This window comes from Papilio polytes, unplaced genomic scaffold (assembly GCF_000836215.1).
Source record: "Papilio polytes unplaced genomic scaffold, Ppol_1.0 DF824169.1, whole genome shotgun sequence".
NCBI lineage: Eukaryota > Metazoa > Arthropoda > Insecta > Lepidoptera > Papilionidae > Papilio > Papilio polytes.
Genome location: NW_013525035.1, coordinates 191,146 through 213,264, shown reverse-complemented (window position 1 = coordinate 213,264; position 22,119 = coordinate 191,146).

Sequence of the window (22,119 nt, the reverse complement as noted above, 5' to 3'; positions counted from 1 at the left end):
ATTTCCGCCATTTTGGCGCTGACGCTCACAGCTGATGGTGGTGAGAATTTGAACTAATAATAGAGATAAAACTGTTAACATCAAGAGCGCGTTTAACTCATCCATTTATATGGTGATTTTCGTTCAATTCTTTCAAATTACAAAAGTTAACTATTGTTCAGTAGAAGGAAGTTTGAGAGTAGCCCCAGTAGTAGAGAAGGTAAGGAGTAAAGGGTTAGTTATGAGTGTGGAAGGGTACATCGATAGAGGTAGACCTAGAAAGAGGTGGATGGATTGTGTGAAAGGTGACATGAAGAAGGGAGTGATGACTGAGATGACGTATGATAGAGTTATTTGGAGGACAAAAATCGGTCGCGCCCTACAGGAGTAGGATAAGGAGAAAGATGAAGAACTATTGTTCAGTAGAAAATACAATTAAAAAATTTATTATGCTTATATCCTAAAATTGTTGAATTATTAAAAAACTAGCTGTTGCCCACGACTTCGTCCGCGTGGTATTAGAAAACAGACGAACTATGTAAATAACGTGCCCCTTGGGAACCAGACATTTTTCGGGGATGAACCTTATTCCATGTGTACTCCAGACTTTGTTTTATATCTGTACCAAATTTCAATAAGATGAACCGTTGCAGAATTATCGAGTAAACATCAAAATACGAAATTAATGCATCCCACGGGAACCATAACTATTTCCGGGATAAAAAGTAGCCTATGTATTCTTCCAGACTATCCTCTATATCTGTACCAAATTCCATCAAAATCTGTTCAGCCGTTCAGGCTACAAACTCTAACAAACATCCATCCATCCATCCATCCATCCATCTAAACTTTCGCATTTATAATATAAGTATGAAGTATGATTAATATGATTGTATAATAACAATAAAAATCATTTATTAGTATTGGTTTATTTAGATTTTATATCTTAGGTTTTTGTTTTTCGGCTGTTAGTTTTTCATTGGAGTTAAGCTACAGCCGACGGCAATCATGGTTCACGACTTGTTTAGTATTTACAGCTTAGTTGACACACAAATTAGGTTTTGTGTAGAAAAAATATTATTGTCCCTTGGAGGTGAAACAAGGTGAACGAACCATTTGTTATTCAGTCGCAGCGACGATATCTACTAGATAATGTAGTTTATGGTTGATCAAACCATAAATTTAAACCATAAACTTATGGTTTATGGTTTAAACCTAATGATTTTATAGACAGTAAATTCACAATTTAAAACGTGAACGAAATCAAATTTAGTTTTATTAATTTAATTAGTAATTTTGGTATAGCAAAATTATTTTTAAAATCTTTTAAATTTATGCTTACATTCTCAGTTAGTTATATTTTTCAGTGAATTCTTGAAAATTTTGATTATTATATAAAAACCAAGTAATATTACTCTAACGGTTAATCTAATCTTCCTAAGTTTTGAGAACTCATATATAGCATGCGTTTTTCACGAGGGTTGTAATTTAAAAACGTCAATACATTAACAGGTTTGGGGTCGAGCCAGCTAAAAACCAGTTTTATCCGGTTGAGTCCGCTTCAGTTCGGGACTGAGGGAGGACAATTTAGTACTTTACAGGGCTTCACTAAGAGTGCAATGACCCTGTAATTGCATGCCATTGAGACATGATCTTCTTAATATTTCCTTTTTTTCTGTGAAATTTGCAGTTAATTTAATTTAATGGCTTGTATGCAATTTATAGAAAAATTATTACGTTTTTTTTAAAAAAAAAAGCAGTTGAAATCTTTTTTTACACATTTATTTTTTACTAGCTCACATCTTCTCCTATGTGAAAAAAAACATAGCCTATACTACTCACTGAAAACTTAGCTTTTTAATGGTGAAAGAAATTTTGAAATCGGCTCAATAGTTTTTGAGTTATTTCAATGCATACAAAGATACAAATCTTCCCTCTTTATAATATTAGTATCGAAAACGTAAAAAAACTATCCAAAAACTACTGATAAGATAATTCAGCCAGTTATATTTTAGACATTAAAATGTCTTGCCCGATAACAAAATGACCAAATTCATAATATATCGGCGACAATGCGGTGCTTTTAAAGACACGAATCGTTCAAAATCACCTTGGCTATTAAATGGCTCTTTGTGAACTAATGAGCCATATACCATCTAGACTGTAACTTAAGAATTGTAACTTATAATGTAAAATCGACTACTTACGTTATTTATTTTCTTTTATCTCTCTTATATTAAAAGATAAAATAGAAATTTCATACAGACTCTAAATCGATGTTATTTAATTTGTCATTTGTATTTCAATGTTTTGTTGTTATAACTGTTTTTTTTTTTTTTTTATTAGACAAAAGTATAAATTTAAAAGTACAATAACAGACGTTAATAACGTACAGAAACCCACAGGATTTATGTGTGACCACTGGTCGCTTAGTTTATAGCATATGAAAAATAATAAAGAAACTTAGACTATTTTAATATTTTAACATAGGGTAACTTGGTCTAAGAGAACGCAGTCGAGTATGTTTACATTACTAACTTAAGTCGCATGTTAATGTTAAATGTAATTAGTGCTCTGAGAAAAATTAAAACGCCTAAGATATTTGCTTAAACCTTTACGTTTTATAGCCTCTAAGCTTATTTATTTACTGAAACATTTATGTAAAGAATTCCTTTTATTGCAGATTTCCTAAAGCTCTATTTAGTAGAGAAAAATATTTGTTAAGTCGCATTTAAAGACTTAATAATGACCCACTTCTTTTAAAACATAATTGAAATTTTTTCTATTCATAAGTAGCCAATTATGAGTTTTATCTAGTTAACAATAAGGGTAATTTTACTTTTTCGTCGCTGCCAAACTCTGGTATTACATGCCAAAGTAACAGCTATAAAATAATTATGACTTAAAAGAAAAATAACTAATTCTCAAGTCGCGGGAGCTTTCGTAATGGCGCGCCTCTCAGTTCATTCCCTGACCCAAATTAAGCTCTACGCCGTTCCGCTACGATATAAAGGCGTATACACACGAATAATTTGAGCGAAATTTTGGAAACGAAAATAAGTTTAAATACAGATTTGTTATCTACTCTTACCATAAGTTATGCAGAAAGTAAATATTATTAATATGATGTCTAATTTGAAATTAGAATGAAACTTTGTCAATGAATTTAAGCATCTTTTTAAAATGTATCATCACATTTAAGAAGTAACTATCTAATGCGTCACATTTCCTAGGGTTCAATAACCTCTTGACACAAAAATGTTCGCCTACACAAATCCTTAAGGATTCCCTGAATTTAAATTTTTATATTACCAGTCTGTGCGCACCCTTAGCCTCAATAAGCCGCGATCTCAGACACGCGCGATTCATATTTCTGACGTAACTGGCCACTCAGACTCACAAATTGGCTGAAATTCAGCAAGTTTTTGTATGAACCGACTCGTTTGTACCGTATGGAGGCTGTTAAGGCTTAAGTATCGGTGGTTTTCTTTATTACTATATTAAAAACTGTTTTAGTATAAAATTTTAAAGTCAGTTTTAAAGCGCCTTAACAAAATGACATTTTTCCTTATCTATCTTTTATAGCTGTGTCACTGTCTAACGATTGTTTACTGTTTACTGAATTGAAATAATCAATATATACATATAATAAAATTGGAGTGTCTGAAAAGAAACATTCCAGATTTCGGGAAGATGATGTATTTGTGTTGCTAATAATGATAATAGCATTTAATTATTTTTGTCCCTCTGTCTGTCTTCAAGCTTTTGTAGCGGGTAATCTCCAAAACGGCTGGGCCGATTTCGACCAGACGCTCACTGATGTGTAGCTGACATAGACGGGCATATATATTATTTACTCAAATTGCGTGAATGAAGTCGCCGGCAACAGATAGATTAGAAATAAAACTACACGTTTAACATATTGCTTATCATTACAACTTTACTAAAAGTACAATTTTCCTTGATTTCCCACTGATGTTACTAATATTAGACAGTTCACATGGATAATTTTATTACAAACCGATACGACAACCCTCAGAGTAAACATTTAGTTTAACTGCTCGCACCCTAAGGTATCGATAAAGTCTTTACTGCGACACAAATGGGACGGAAGATTCCGCTAATAGCGTCCCTACGCAACCTCTACTATAAAACTGGATCGATTTGTCTTGGCTAGATGAACCCTTGCATACCTTTTAATGCCTAAGAAATAACATCAAAAGTGTATAATCTATAGCAATACAATATCAAACTAGCGGTTGCTCGCGACATCTCCCGCGTGAAAAATTGTAATAAAAAAGTAGTTTATGTCACTAACTGATAACGTATTTTTAATTGTGAATTTTTTTTTTAAATCAATCAAGTAGTTTTTGAGTTAATTCAATACATACAAAAAACAAATCATTCCTCTTTATAATATTAGTATACATATCGCAGTTTCAATAGTCATTAGGACATTCAGGCGTTCCGCGATGCCTTTTTAGCTGTTAGATAAACCATTCTAATAATAACTGGATACTAGGAGTAGTGGGTCGCCTCCCGCTATTTTATGTATGCTTACACCTTCTAAATTACACAACGGATTTTGATGCAGTTTTAATAGATAAGGTGATTCACGAGGAATACTTCTACACTAATATTATAAAGAGGGAAGATTTGTTTTTTTCTATGTATTGAAATAACTCAAAAATTGCACCAATAAAAATATTATCACTGAGCAATAAAGGCAACATAGCCTTTTTTTTAATTTCACGAGGAAGAAGTCGCAAGCCACAGCTAGTGTATAACATATTACAGAAATACTGATAATATTAAAGGTTTTCGTATTAGTATTATTCCCGTACGAAGCCGGGGTGAGTCCCTAGTAATTACTGAAACATCAAATTAGTAGAACAAGATTCCGGAGCATTTCCTTGATATTTATAACCAGTAGAGTAGGAGGCGAATACAAATCGCCTAGTTGTAGTAAGGATTTCCTCATATGTAGATGTGAGTTGATTACGAATAGTTTATGTAAATCAGAGATCAGTCGTAAGTCGACGATGTATGTTACATACGTGAATGATTGACAGGCAACAGGCGTTAGGGTTGACACACACCAGGAGCATCGTACAATATTAACAGATTATTTTTAACTTCATAAATAGTATGAAGGAGACATAAACATCACTATTATAAATTTAAATAAGTTTATAATAAATGATTTCGTCCACGTCAAATTAAAAATAGTAAAAACAGCCTTTCTTACTCAGTTATAAGGTAGCTTTTTAATGGTGAAAGAATTTTTTAAACTAGTTCAGTTTTTGAGTTATAATAATACATACAAAAATCCAATAATGAAATTCTTTCCTCTTTATTAGAATAGACTAACTGGTGCTCGCGACTTCGTCCACGTGAAATTAAAATATAATAAAAAGTTATAGCCTCGCCGATAACGTATCTTTTTAATGATGAAAGAATTTTTTTAATTTACCCAGTAATTTTTGAGTTATTTCAATACATACAAAAATTCAAATCTTGTCTCTTTAAAATATTAGTACAGATGTCTTAGCACAGTTTTATTGAAGTAAGTACATTACGTTACAGTTCTTAAATACATATATTTTATGAACAATGAATGTCCTTTAAACTATTAGACTGGAGTAAATTGCATTGATAAGTATTTGTTCGACGAATACCTGAGAATAACCGCTTTGATATCGCATCGATCATTACTAACGCATCTCTTGCATTTGCGGCTTTTAGGAAAATTAAAATAATGTTTTATTGCCGGATTTTATGAATTCTTTTAAAACGCTACGCTTTTACTAGATTTATATACAGAATGGTTATTTAAATTATTCTCTAATATTAGTCATTGAGATTATTTCAACAAAATTATAAACTCATCTATAAAATTTAAGTTAAGTTTAATTGAAAAATTAACTTTTTCTAATAGACAGGTTGTATCTGAGTATCAGATTGTAGCTACATAAATATATTTGATATTACCAAGCCACAGAAATACTATATGTCAATTCGATGTATACATCTGTCTGTAAGACCGTCTGTTCATGTGATTCCAACCACGAATACATGTTCCTTGTAGTTGTCACTACGGAGAGTCGGCACAGTGCTGCTCTTCTATGCATCTCTATCTTCCTTTCTTATACCTGAATCCACTCCCTTCTTAAGCATATCCTCTTTCACACAATCCATCCATACTTCGGTCTTCCTCTACCAACTGTCCAATCAAATCAAATTGTTTTAAATCATATTAAAACTGAGAGTTTAACTTGTAAATGAATAAATCATTCGCAGTGGAAATTGTTTCAACTTTGAACCTTTTATGTAAATTTGATTAAAATAAAATGTTGGTGATAAGTTACGCGGTTACTGTCAGCTGAGTGATTTACGATGTAAACTTGAAGTATATAGTATAACTTTGCATTGTAATTGATTAATATTAATTTTATATTTGTATACAGAGTGTACAACAACAGTACAACAGTGGGCAGATAAAGGCTGATGAAGTTGATAATTTTTTTTTTGTTTCCTCCAAATAAGTCAATGCCATCAGCGGTCACTTAACGATCGCAGTCTTTTAAAGTTGTCTTGTGGAAATTTATCATACTTAAACGTAACTAACTGTGTAAGATAAAAGTATGATATTTCTATTCCAAAGCTATCAGAAAGCAGATTTCTATGAAAATGATTGAACCTCAGACATGGATCTATAAAAAACTTGTCTTGCATTACAAAGATGTAAAGATGGAAGATAGAAAAGTATTTTACGATCATTGTAATATTAAAGAGGAAACTTTCAATACGTGTTTCACATATTTTTCTATAAAAGAATGATAAGTGATGCAAGAATTATCTACATCAACAGCACTTTTAATATTCGTATAAAAACTCAAAAAAGTTCAATCGATTTTTTTGATCTGAACAATAACGAATATCTTTTTGCTGTTAGACCAATGTAAGCAACAAGTAACATAAATGACGAACATTATTAAAGTTTTAAATAATGAGATATGACCCAAGTGAGATAAACGTTTAAGATAACTAAGTAGCACTCGAACGTTAGTTATCGTACAAATTAGATATGCTACGACGTTGCTACGTGCGGCGTAGCACATACTCGAGGTAGAGCTTTCTCAAAGGGCATTGACCATATTGACATTTAGATTGACTTTTACATTTTTTATAAGCTTATTTTTCCCAGTAGTTGAGGAATTATAGCTAAAATCTTTCAGTGATAAGAAATATTTTTTAAAACAAGAATAATTAGTTGTAATCGATTTAAAGATATCTAATGTCATGGTCATACAAGTGTTGTATAATAATTGACGTATGAGTGATGCTGTGAGCGGCGTGTGACCGATCTGCCGGCCTCAAAACAAGCCGAGACGGCTGGAAGTCTGTCAGACTTTACAGTGGCCGATACACGCCCGCCCCCGTCCCACGCCCCGGGCGACAGCGGGCGGAGCGGGGGTCGGCCGCAGGCGAGTGCTACCCGGGCCCCGTCGCATCGATCCGGCGCTTCTCCCGCCCCGCTACCCGGGTGCCGGCCGGGGCAGGGGTAAGACGCACCCCCGCGCCTCCACACGCACACACACGCACACAGCCGCCAACACATCTAATGTGTTCTGCCAAATGATCCGTCCCGAATATTAAGTTTTGCGATTTGCGAGTTCGAAACCGACAGTCATTGCGGCTGATAGTCAGCATTGACATGAAATCAGTTGAGTTTTCAAATTAGAAATAAATTCATTAAAGTATTTTTAATTGAAATAAACTTGTTTATAGACTTATTAACGATTTATTGTAATTCAACTCAAATTAGAATTGAGAAATTCATGAGATTATATTAATTATTTAGCAAGAATGTTATAATTAACCACGTAGAAAAAATGCATATGTTGTAGCTAAGCGTATGATTTATATGACAACAATAAGTTAACTTTTCCATTTCCGGAAGCACGCGCTCCGACCCCTGCAGGGAGGGGGAAGGTTAATTGAGCCCACAGCCACGTGGCAACAATTATTTACCTTCAGGTTAAACACGTGCCTTTACTATATCACAAATTGTAAAATGACGCTGCAAGTTGCTACAAAATTTTATTCGGTACAAAACAAGTCCTATTCGGTACATTTGTGCTGGCACTCAAAGCACGTAACATTTATCACGTCTATTGAAAATGTATAGAAGTACTGCGAAGCGCTGCAGAGGGGCTAACTAAAAATGAAGAAATAAGATGGTAAATTTACAGACATTCCGGTTTAATGTTACTGTCCGCGGGCGCGCATTGAATAGCGACTCTAACAGCAAAGCAATAAAGTTCAAAATGCACTAAACATCGTATCCAATATGATCGTGCGTCAGACAAGATTGCAGACTATGTGGTTTCAAATACAGCTAATGAGATTTTCTTATAAGGAAACTGTTATTAAAAAAAAACAACAAATCTTATGTACATTTACTACAAATCAAAAGAATAAACATAAAATATTTACAATAAAACATATTTCATTAAACAGCTTCTTGAAATCGCATGCATGGTACATTTAGGAAAATCATAAAAACTAAGCAAAAACTTAAATTTTAAGTAATTTATATGCAATTTTTTAAAATAATAAGCAATACAAAATGTCTATTTCTACAGAAGCTTTGCCTGGATGTAAATAAACAGCAAAATTCGAGCGGTCCAGAGACGACACCCGAAATGGAATGTAGGGCACGTGAGTCGCCGCACACGCGGTGTTAACTCACATGAGCCACGAACGGGAACAGTCCGAGAGAGTCGTATCCTAGGCGGGCAAGGGAAACACTCAACAACAACCGGCCGGTAGTTCTTCTTTACTAAAGCACGTCGGTCGCGAATTCGTTCGCGAAGTCCTCATTTGGTTAAATCTATTTTGCCATCACACGTGCGTCTCGCGCGGCGGTCCCGACTCGACTGAGGCGCCGCCTCGCCTCTCCCCCCGCGATGGCGCGCTCCCCTCCCCCGCCCGCTGCATCCTTCAAACGCTCCCTGATAATCGGGAGAAAATACAGATGCAACTGGAACGCCGCATAGTGCCGTTTTTTTCTATGAGTCAGGCGGTAATTGCATCAGATTTTTGTAGCCGCTTTTTACTTCGAGTCATTCTTGTAGTGATTTCTTTAGTTGAATTTAATCATCGTTTTCATTAGCTATGCAGAGATGAAACGACAACTCATACTTTAGAGGCCTATCGCTTTGAATACTGATTTTTCTATTTTGTAAGGCGTGACGTTTGTATGTAAATTGTTTCGACTGACGAACAGCGACCAGACGAGATAGTATGATGTCTGGGCGGTCTCGCTCGACTGATATCTCATAATTCATCCAACGACGTCTTACATGACCTTTTGTGCAAACATTCTTTAGATAATGTCTATAGAATAAAGATTTGATACAAGAATTATCAAAACCTTTGTATTCTAATACAAGTTTAAATACAAAGAATTATTTGTAAAGGAACATTGTTCTGCGTATTTGAATGTCGTAAATGAATCTACTTGAAGAAGGAAACCGTGTGCAAACTTTAATAACTCCATTTATACCTTCCCTCGTACTGTAATGTCAGTTCTCAACTGTAATTAGTCTACTTACCAGAACTTTAAAATACTTCATTGATGTAAGTTTACAAGTAAAGTTTTACCTACTCCCTCGTGTTAATGCACCTTCGTAACTTAGCGTAGCGTCTTGCCGTTACTTTTAAGTTTGCAAGATCGGTGAACTTTATTGTTACCTCAAATATGATTGCTGTTTATTTTACTTAAGTAGAAGAATAACTACCAAAATTAGTTAGGTAGAATTTTAGTTACATAGTACGCAAGTATTGAACCCGCCCGTAGCAATTCTACGCTGCTCGTACCGCGCTGTTCTACAATGTCAAATGCGAATTTTTATTTTGTTTTAATAATTATAAAAATCAAATCAATGTCTTGTATAGATAATAGATGAATAAAAAATTATTCTAATTACATGTTTGTTGATTTATTCTCTGTATATTCTCTATACTTATAGTTGTTTTTTAAATTGAACAAAGATGTAAAAAAAACATGAAATTATCGCTTGTAGCACTAGGATAAAGTTATTATCATTAATAGGTGATTAAGTTGTCAAGTTAGTGTCTTAAATCAAGCGGCAAGTTAAAAAAAGAAATGCTTAATAATGGTTATTAGTTATAACAAGTAGTGTAATACTTGTCGCCGAGTTGGCTGCACTGCGAAGGCTGTACTCCCTTTATATCGCTGAAAGCCGTTTCAATTTCAAGTAAGGAGGTTTTATTGTATCCTTATTTTTAACTGCAATCTACTTCATGGTATGTAAGTACTGGAAATAGCTTCATATATTGTTTTTTCAATCAAACGCAATGAGATAACTTTATTTATTGATGCTATTTTAAATTTGGAACATGTACAACTAAAATTAGTTAACTAGTACAATGCAATAAAAAAAGTTGTTTTTTTTATAATATAAGGTGGCAAACGAGTAAGCGGCCACCTGAATCCATCGAAATGGAAAGCGAACCCATAAACATCCGCAACAGCAGATGTGTTGCCTTCCCTTAATCAACATAGAAAGAGACGCTCATAAAGAGGATATTCCCCCTCTATGCGTCTCTCCACCTTCAAATCAATTTTCCTTCCCATCCTTTCCTCTTAAGAAAAAAGTGGAAAGGAAAAGGGACTAAAATTAGGCCTCCGGCACCACACTCATCAGATGAAACGCGCAATCGGTTCCACCGCACGCCTGTCTTCTGTGTAGTCGTGGTATTGCGGGCGAGCCGGCTATACAGTGCGAAGATATTGTAACGGGCTCTACCACTGTTAAACTTTTGACTGATTTTTAATAAAGACAATCTGTAGTTGTATAAACTGAATAAAGTTATATATGATTGTCAAATTTATAACAATACTGTGGATGAGTATAAATTTGACCATAGACTATTAAAACCTTTAGACGTAATGTAACTGTAAAAGTCAACGCTATAATAAGGTTCATTGGTTTTAATTACAATTTAATAACGATAACCAAATGTCATGTACTTCCTTAAATTACAGGAAGGCGTTAAAGCGTAGCGGTCTACGGTGCTACGGCGCGCCGCTACGCCATAGTTACGCCGCGTGTCTGATAGGTTTCACGCTTTGGTTATTTACAAGCTTATATTGAAATAATTTGGAAAGAATTAAAGCTTTGGAAAGCTTAGCCTTTATAACATAAGAAGTACATAAATTATACAAGTAAATAGAGAATGAGATTCATATATTTTTTTTCGTTAAACAGAAACAAATTTAACATACAAATATGTTTTTTCGTTATTTATAAACTGCATCTCCGTTGTTGCCAGAATTTTGATGAAAATGTTAGTCGGAGCGTTTTTGGCAATAAAGATGGCGATTAACCTTTCCATAAAACAGAGTAACGTCCACTACGGAATGTTTTATAAACTTAAAACTAACTTAGTTAATATTTTTTCTCACAATTCTCAGTGGCCCTGCTGGACATATGAGTATAAGCGATTTAAATGGTATTTTTATACTACTTATTTTTTACATCTGGTGTTATTAATCTATTTAAAAACTAACTAATGTCAAATCAGGATATTTGGCTCGGTGAGAACTATAGCACACAGTGATAGAGCCCGCTTTAACATCTTCGCACGACTAGGTCGGCTCGTCCGGTGTAATACCACGACCACACAGAAAACAGGCGTGAAATGGGAGCAATTCCGCCTACAGTCTGATGAGTGTGGTGCCAGAGGCCTAATTTTAGTGCCTTTCCCTATCCACTCTTTTCTTAAGAGGAAAGGATGGGAAGCAAAAGTGGATTTGACAGTGGAGGGGACGCATAGGATGGGGAAATGTCCTCTTTATGTGCGTCTCCTCCGTCAATGGAGGGTATGCAACGCATCTGCAATTGCGGATGTTTATGGGCAGTGGTCTTTTTCCATTTCGGTGGATTCAGATGGTCGCTTGCTCGTTTGCCACCTTATATTATTAAAAAAAAATAGCGGGTGGTTTCGTCATAAGACACATAAAATAAGACGTGATAACTACCAGATGGTGAGCTATCAAAATTTAATTTGACTTATGTGCAGAGGGTCAAATATCCATGACGGACTACAGATTGTTTTTAGAATGTCTTATTTTTCCTAAAGTATTAATATATTGGAAAAGCTTGCTTCAAACCATTTTTACTGTTTATTCTACTTAAGTCGTAACATTTCTAGAGAAATTTAAAATTATAGTTAGTTATGTTATCAAGTTTAGTATGCGTTTGTATTTTAAGATAAAAATATTTTCTCTCATATATTACTCTCGCAGTTGGCTGCTCCGAGGTCAGGTGTTATAAAAAATGCTGACAGAGTTTCAGGACAGCTGTCTGAAAACTTTGTTCATTGAATTTTATTCATTTAATTAAATCCTATTTCACAACTATATGTAAGTGTTATAATTAAGGATTGTTAACAAAGTAAGTTAATCTACAAAGTAAATTAAAATGCATGAATTGAAAATTAAAAAAATAGTAACTCAACTTAAATTTCAATTTAAATAGTTATTAAAGCAAATGAATATAGGATTCTAACATATAAATTTCTGTTTAAATCCGAAGATAATATAGATGGATTGTGTGAAAGAAGACATGCTTAAGAAAGAAGTCAATTCAGATGTGACTGATAGAGATGTATTGAAGAGTACATACTGCGAACACACTACGTAAGGAAAAGAGCAGGTTTACTAGTTTTCTCCCGCGACTCTGTCTGCGTGATATTAAAAAATTAAAACCAAGAAGCCTATGTGTTCTTCCAGACTATCCTCTATTTCAAATCTCATTGAGATCCGTTCAGCAGTTTAGGCTACAAACTCTAACAAACATCCATACAGCTATCTAATTTTCACATTTATATTATTAGCATGATTATATTGAAAAAACATTCATCATGTCACATCTCATCACGAGTGTGTCTTATCATATGACATTAGTATGATTCGAGGTGACGGGTGTCGCCCTCGCGACCTTGCCCCCTCACCCCGCATATCACACCCCCAACCGGCACAACTGGATTTTAACCCTAAATTAAGTGTTGAGATTTCCTTCGTCTATCCGCGCCGGCGAGTCTCCTACACCGTACTATGATAAATGTTGTAAGCACCAACTAACCACATTCAATTATCAACCTTATTTGCGTGGTGATATGGCATATTTTAATAAAGTTAGTGATTATTTTACTTAAAGTCAAAACAGTCATATACCGACATTCAATTTTTAACTTTATACCAATGGCCTTAGAGTATGTTTTAGTGTAGCTTGTGTGTGACTAGGGGTGTGTGGCGGGCTCGTCGCGAACGTCCTTTGAAAAAAATGAAGACAATTCAGTATTGTAGTACATGGAAAATTTTCAGATGATTTCATTTTTATTGCGTCGTAAATTATATGTCAATCAGTAGATACATTTACATATTATGAAATATTACTTCAATCAGATTTGAATATTGAAAATGTTAGACATAATATTTATAACAGAAATATTGAAATAAAACTTATATTCTGCCTGGAGTTTAATTGTATATAAAAGTATTTACTGTAAACTATTGTAATAAAATCAATAAATAAGAATAAAAGCCTAAGAGTTCTTTTCTTTACCATCAACTTTCTAATTTTTCAGTTTTCTTTTCACTAATTCAAACGAGTACACAGAAACAAGGAAACGTCGCTAGATGGCGTTAATCTTAATTACTATCCATTAAAACTTTGTCTGTAGAGCGTGTCTCGCCGTCGCTCAATTTGAACGTTTCTGGGTCAATGTATTAGTGTTTCGCAAGATATTAAGCGATGTCTCACACTTTATATAATGTACATAAATAAATCTTGTATTAAAAACTTAATACACCAGAAATTTTAGGACACCGTAATACATTTATATGAAAAATTAAAACGTAACAAAAAATATAATTATACAATTAATTGGACACATCTATTTAAACTAGCTATCGCTGCGACTCTGTCTACGTTGAATTAAAAAAAACAAAAGTCATTAAGTACCCTTTGTGTTCTTCCAGACTATCCTCTACATCTATGGCAAATTTCATCAAGATCCGTTCAGTAAGCTCCATCCACACATTCATTCATCCTTCCATTTAAACTTTCGTATTTACACTATTATTAAGATAATGAGGTTAATACTTTAGTAAAGTTTTTCTCCATTGAAATCTACGATGGGTCAATGAGATAATAGTCTGGCTAAATTACTCCAGTACATTTAACTCGTCCAAGTTGACCATTGTAAAATTACGTCGACAATATACGTTACGCACAAGGGACATCCCTTATAATTTTTCAGACGGCGCTAAGTCTGCACAGAGATGTACTTATAGTTGCTAGAAGTGGCTCTTTGTTGTTTGTTAAGAAGTTTTTAAATCATTTTTTTAGAATTGAATCAAGTAAACTTTGGCTTTAAAATTCATAGACATTTTATTTTAAATAGTTAACAATACACATTTGAAATCATTTTAGTACTGACACGTTTCTGTACTAACAAGAAGAGTTAACTAGGAATCAGAAAGGAATGGTTTGGGATAAATAAAGTAATTTAATCTATACGTTTTGTTACATTTTTTTAAAGATATTTTCTATACACAAAATCCGTAATACGCCGTAAACTTTTATGAATAAACTATAGATGAATCTCTTCTAAAGATTCTAACACCCTTGGCGTCACTGGATTGCGGCCAATGAATACGCAAGTTGGGCCACAAGTTTGATAAGTTGCACACAGTGCAGTAGTCTCTGCAGCAGCCGCTACAAAAGAAACTCGGTAAAAAAGTCAATGCACCGACCTCTATTCATACATTCCTATTGTTACACTTTGTACGCAACAACATATCGTAAACTGGATATTGATAGCTTATTGAAACAATTGACACTCTACACACAATCCAGTTTTTAACGTTATTAAAATTTATACTCGTAGTTGTCTATTTCAAGGTGACTGAGATAGATGACAATTTTTTTAGACTAGCTTTCGCCCACGACTCCGTCCGCGCGGTGTTTAAAAAAACACATGTAAGTAGCCTATGTGTACTTCCAGACTATCGTCTAATTTTATTGAAATCCATTCAGCCGTTTAGTCTACAAACTATAACAAACATCCATCCATCTAAAATTTCGCATTTATAATAATAGTATTAGTATGATAATGGAAGCCCTCTGTTTGCAATACTTGTATATACGTTTAGAAGGGACGCAGAAAGATTGTAGATCGTCGATTGTTTCGCAGCCAATTCAACTGTTTAGTTGCACAACTAAAAATCGAGTAGCGCACCTCTATATAAGTTCATGGGAATCAAAGCCATACTACACAGTTGTGCGATAGTTTAATCAAAGGTGTGCACAGTCGAATTGTGCATTTAAAACTGGCATGTGAAAAATGTTAACTGTACAGTTCCACTGGCGTTAAGATTTTTCCTACGCATCTGTTAACATAACATAAAATAATTCCACATGTAATATTATACGTCAATTAACGTTATAAAAGCTTGTTCAAGTGAAAGCTTTCGCTGAAACTTCAAATGAGCTTTTAACACGTGAACTTACAATTTCTATAATTCGATAATAACACGTTAAACAAGCACAGGAAGTTAGTTTCAAATGTCCTCAACAGTTGTTAATGCTTATTTACTTTACAACTTAACTGTAACCCATCATCCCGTCCTTATCCTACTTTCGTAAACGCACAAGGTTTTCGTCCTCCAAGTTGCCTTATCGTATAAAAAAGGTAAAGGTCTTCCTTCATCTAAGTCTTGTCTAATTTTACTTGTAACTCTTATAAATGTGGAAGTTTAGTTGCATGTTAGTTACAGTTTGCCTAAAAATTGTCCAGGGACAAGCTGTAAATAGTGGTTTAAGATTTGCCGATATGTAAGAAAACATGTAGGTATGTAAAATGTAAATTTAAAATAGACTTATATAAAAAAAAAAACAAAATGTACAATCTTTAGCAATAAAGGCTTTATTATTATTATTATTGCCTAAACTGCTAAATGGATCTTAATGAAATTTGGCATACACTTTGACGATAGTATGGAAGAAACACATAAGCTAATCTATCGTTTTTATTTTCTTATTCGATTGAGACGCGAATCAAATTATAAATCATCATCGCTTATTAGTGCAGAAAAACCTCAAACACATTGACAATGAGACAATAAAAATATTTTTTGATCGACTTACAAATACAAATCCACTTTCACTGTAAATAATGTTAAAGAGTAGCCTATTAAGTAAATAAATATTAGTAATAAATTTAGAATCATAAATAGCTACTTAAATTCCAAATTAACAAAAAATAAGCGTACTTATCGTGAAAAAAACATTGAATCTTTTGGCAGAGAGTTCAGTCTAGTAGAAGTTGTAATAAGAAATATTTAGTGTGAAGAAATCTAGACATAGTACATCCAGCGATTTAGGTCAGTATGGCTGATCGCTGTACGTTTCGTCTCAGACACATATTTTCCGAGACATAAACGCCTCGTCCGACATTAATGACGACTAGATCTGCTAAATTGATTGTAACTGTACAGCCTAGTAACAGCCTATTGATTTCTATTCTATACAAGCTTGCTTAACTCTGTACGCGTCGAATTAAAAACAAAAGTAATTAGTTCAACAGTGGTAGTGCCCGCTTCGCACGAATGGGCCGACTCGCCCGGTGAAATACCACGACCACACAGGAAACAGGCGTCAAGTGAAAAAAAATCCGCATTTCGTCTGATGAATGTAGTGCCGGAGACCTAATTTTAGTCCTTTTCCCTTTCCACCCTTTTCTTAAACGGAAGGGATGGGAAGTAAAGGATCTGACGGTAGAGACGCATAGTAAGGGAAAATGTTCTCTTTATGTGTGTCTCCTCCTCCATCAATTAAGGGTAGGCAACGTATCTGCAATTGCGGATGTTTATGGGCAGCGGTCGCTTCCATTTCGATGGATTCAGGTGGCTGCTTGCTCATTTGTCACCGTATATTATTAAAAAAGTTTATGTTCTTTCAAACTATACTCTATGGGTTTTATCGAACCCTTCGGTTTAGACTACAAACTCTAACAAACATTCAATCATATAAACTTTCACATTTATAATGTTAGTAAGAAGTATAAATGAGACTTCAGTCACATACAACGAAGTTCACTTCAGTAAGTATATTTAAATGATTGTTTATGAATGTTTAATAATAATTGTTTATTATGTATGTTGATACCGGCTATGAACTTATCACTTAAAACCCTCAGAGTGCGTACAAACCTTTGAGTAAACCATCGCACAACTGTTTAGTCGCGCTTTGATTCCTATGAGTCTATATAGAGGTGCACTACTCGATTTTTAGTCGTGTAACTAAACAGTTGAATTGGCTGCGAAACAATCGACAATCGCACAACAGTTGTGTGATAGTTTAGACTAGTGCGCCAGCTCTGATAAATTACTAAAATATACATATTTAGTAATAATCCCCTCTATTTTAAATTGGTAAAGAAAGGTCTAAGCGTGAAGTATGAATAAGCCGACAAATGATGAATAAAGCATCCTATACTCATAAACATTTTTGTAACTAACTGAATTTCTATAATCGACTAATATTAATTTAAAAGAAAACATATCCTCGGTTGGTTCAAAGATAATCGCTCATTTAACCCGGTAGGTGTTGCTGAAAACAAGTTTTAGTTATTGGATTTTTAAAAATCTGGTGGGTATCATTTATCCAACTAGATGGCGCTGTTTTCAATTTAATGAGAATTTTACACGAATTACTAACCTCAACCCGATAGATGACGCTGATGACAAGTTTTAACATTGTCATTATTTTTAAACACTAAAGGGGTCTCCAGTATGCAACTAGATGGCGCTGTTTTCAATTTTAGTGAAACTTTACACGAATGATGACTCTTTCTATTAAATTAATGTAATTTTATTCAAATTGGTTAATTCAGAACTTACGTTTAACAGATAAGCTAGTAATAAAAATCCAACAGTATTCAAATTGTCATAGTGTCTATAAATAGAGGTAATGTTTCTTTTTAGCAATTTATGATTGAAAATAATGTCACGCTGATCAGAGGTATGTGAGGAAGATGCCACACGAGAGCCGCTTTATCTTATAGCAGGACAAATACACCAGACTAGTCGTATGATTTGCTGCATAACGTGGAATATCTCTTATTAAAATTGTATAAATAAAACAACCAAATAATACACTATATTTATTATAACTTACATATTACAATTATTCGTTATTGCTTTATTTTATTAGTTTATTGTACTTATCATTACGCGTTGATGTAACGTGATATGAACACCAACGTCTTCAAGATTTCTCTTGTCCAAATATAATAGAATGATAGACAAAGAATCTTTTACATAACAAGAAGAAATGAATACATTATATGTGAAGCGTGTTAAATATTCCACATCTTAGCTAAAGAACACCGACATTTGTACACATATCGTTGTCTCTGTATTTTCAAAGAGATTGTAAGGGATAGCTATACGAGTCGATGGCAATTAGAAACATAGGCTATTTGTACATAAGGCAATGCAACGAAATCTAGCGATTTAAGTCGTTAAGAGACATAATGTCAAGCGAACATAAGGCGACGAGATTTGTACTGACACATGTCCACGATTCATCGTACGGTCGCGGCAATCTGCAGTGTTCTAATTCCAAAAAAAATGCTTTGTTCGTAGCAACAAATCAAACTACACCTCCACCAATTAGGCATCAGTAAGTAGCTCAAACTACGGATTTTAACATAAATGAATTAGACGAATTTAATATAAATGAATTATTGTAGTTGAACAATTGCTATTATTGATTATTGTTCTGCGTCCTGAATGAGTATAAGATATTCAAATGACTTTTAAGGTGGAACACCATCGCCAGATTCTCCAATTGTACAATGTTTAACGTTGCCTTATGTAAAAAGGGCACTATTTTTCGCTGTTATAACACATAACAGATAATAAAGCAAATAAAACCTAACACCTAAGAATAAATAAATACAAATGATTCGATGACAAAATGACAATGCGTTTTGAAATAATTTAAACTGTTTCTGATATATTTTGTCGAATGGTTTAATCTAGAAATAATCGAGCTTAAATCTAAAATACATTGATTTAATATAAGGTTATATATCTGTCTAAAGTAGCTATATCTCCACGCAATATGCAATGCCCTTATTTAGTAAATTGTCTTAAGTGAATTTATCCTATTACACAAAAGTCAACAAGAAGAATATAGATTTATTAATAATTGTCTTTATTAGCGTTTAAAATATCTATAATTCCAATAACAATATCACATACAATAACTAGACAATAATTATTATTAATTAGTTATAACGATCAACAACCACCTAGATACATTCGATGATATCATGTTTATTATTAGAAAATACTTCGCTTATTATTAATTCGTATGGTATCATTAATTTATATGTGCGCTATGACTTTATGGTAAATATGATATACCAAGCAACCTAAAACAATTTGAAACTAATAATAATGTCTTTTATCCAAAACTTAATGTTAACTTTAAAAGAAAAAGTTTAATTTTCATAATCCAAGATATATTTCAGCAACAATACATAGATTTTGATATACTTTTAAGGTAACACCAAAATAATAACCCCTAAGATATATAACCAAAGAAATATAATCATAAAGAGTATTTTTGCATGAAAATGTAAAGTCGATTTGAAAAAAATGTAATCACAAAAATATATGACATTGTTATATTTTATTGTTATTTTCCACATAGAGATAAATAGGAAAAAAGGAATTTAGCAAGTTACACTACGTACGTATATAAATATAAGAGGAATCAGCATGATCTTAAATCTTATATTTAGTGCCATTATCGCGTTTCTACAGAGACTTAAAAGTAGTCAACAGTTTTAAAACACCGCTATGAAATACATTTCTAGACAACGAATAATCTTTTTATTATCTAAAAGGGTAAAAACTAACGAAACGATGGACTATAAAGTTGTAAAAGGTATATCAAAAACAGTGACTTCCCTCCACGCTGACACCTGCACCTGCGCACAGTCACAACTCTACTAACGAATATTTCAAATAATCACACAAATATAAGCTTAATTCATTAATCAAAATCAAACCAGAAATTCACAATTTTAGTATCTCACGGTTTCAAAACTACGCCAGTAGAATCTCTTCTGTTTTTTATTGCTATGTGAACTTTTTATGATTGTACAAACAAACAAATTTGCTTGTTCTTAGCTACGAGATAAACTTCGTCCCTTCTTTCAAAAACCTAATTAGGTAGCAGTAACGCAATGGAATTTATAATACAATTAGCCGTGTACTACTGACCGACGGGTTATTGTTCCGCGTCATCTAATGAATACAAACGTGCAAACTGTATTTTCAAAAGTGGAGCACTGCGAGAATCCTCGACTGTACATTGTAGGGGGTTTTTCTCAATTTATATAACAAAGTTTAAATTTAATAGTGAAGGAATAAAAAATTTAATTAAACATAACACAACTAAGTTCATGATATTTGTTAGAAATTGGTTAATTTTGTTTTACTCCAATCATTTCTGATATTAAAGATTTAACTACATTTAAGCATACTTAAATTAATAATAAATAAGTAATTAAGTTACTAAATTAACCTAATTATTAACTATTTAAATAATCATATATCTAATAAGAAAAAAAAATTATAATACGCTTTGGACAATCGTATTTAACGTGAAATCTCAAAGAGTGCCACGATATTGTCTGTGTCCCTGTACATTGCGTGTTGACAACAAGCCAGAGACGGATCACTTTCAACTAACGGAGTAATCTATAGCACAGACCGATCTACTCGCGGACGGTATCTAGAAGCGAGAAATTTGAAAATAATATAAAATAAATTATCGTATAGTATCTAATCTGTTAAAGGAAAGTAAACCGTATTGCTGTAATTTCTAAGTCTAAAATCATTTGATAACTCTTAAAAATCGAAGAAAGCAAAATATTTAAACGTATAATCCGTGCACTAAAAATAATACGTATGGTACGTTCGTTTAGTTTGCAAAAAATATCAAATATCTTTTTGTACGAGTAGTTTGTGGAAAACTGCGAATAGCTTATATTGTTTAAGCTATTAAAATGGCTTCATTATAATTTAGTACTTTCTCATGTTATTGCATGCATATTGACAATCTTGAACGAGTCATGGTTCACATTCAAAGCTTATATCAAAAAAAATATTATTTATTATCTGTTGTAAAAAAAAACCTTTAAATGGCATTATAAAAATGAAATTACTTAAACGTGCAAGATCGTTAAAGAAATGTTAAGAAATCATTACGATATAAAGTCACGTGATTCCGCCATATTGGATCCGCCATTACATTTTAATCTGTCAAAATCAAGTGACATTTTGCTAGTGAGTTGTGACAACCAATACACTGTTACATTTAAAGCGAGAACATCGGAAATACAACATTTATATCAATTCTAAGACGTATTTTTATTTAAATCCGATGAAAGGAACTTTTTCTTCTTAAATTCATAGAAAAATACGTCAGAATCGAGACTACGTATTAAAAATTGGAAAACCTTGATCGAAATACTCTTATTTACATAGTTAACGATGATTTTAAATATTTTTAAGTTAATTTAAACCCTAAAATTGTACGGAAGATTCTAGTAATCATATAATTCTTTTTTCGTGTTGTTTATGTTAGTTATTTCGTTTTTATTTATCTTTTACTCGTTAACAATGTAAATAGTGCATTATTTATATCAAGATATAAATATTTGGAAATACTTTAGTAATTACGAAGATCACATCAATAGCCATAGAATAAGTACAGACATCTAGAGGCGTACATCGAACCACATTTAATATTTAACCTAACTTACTAGATTACATTGAGATAATGGTATTGTCTAAATTACACATTTCAGTTTATACATCTAGCGAAGATTAACATTAAAGAGATATATGAAAAACTATAGCGTACATTTGTTTGTCCGATATGTGAGGCAGTACGTCTAGGCCACATAACATTGGTACATGCGTTTGTTGTTGCAAATATTTACAAAGAATAGACATTA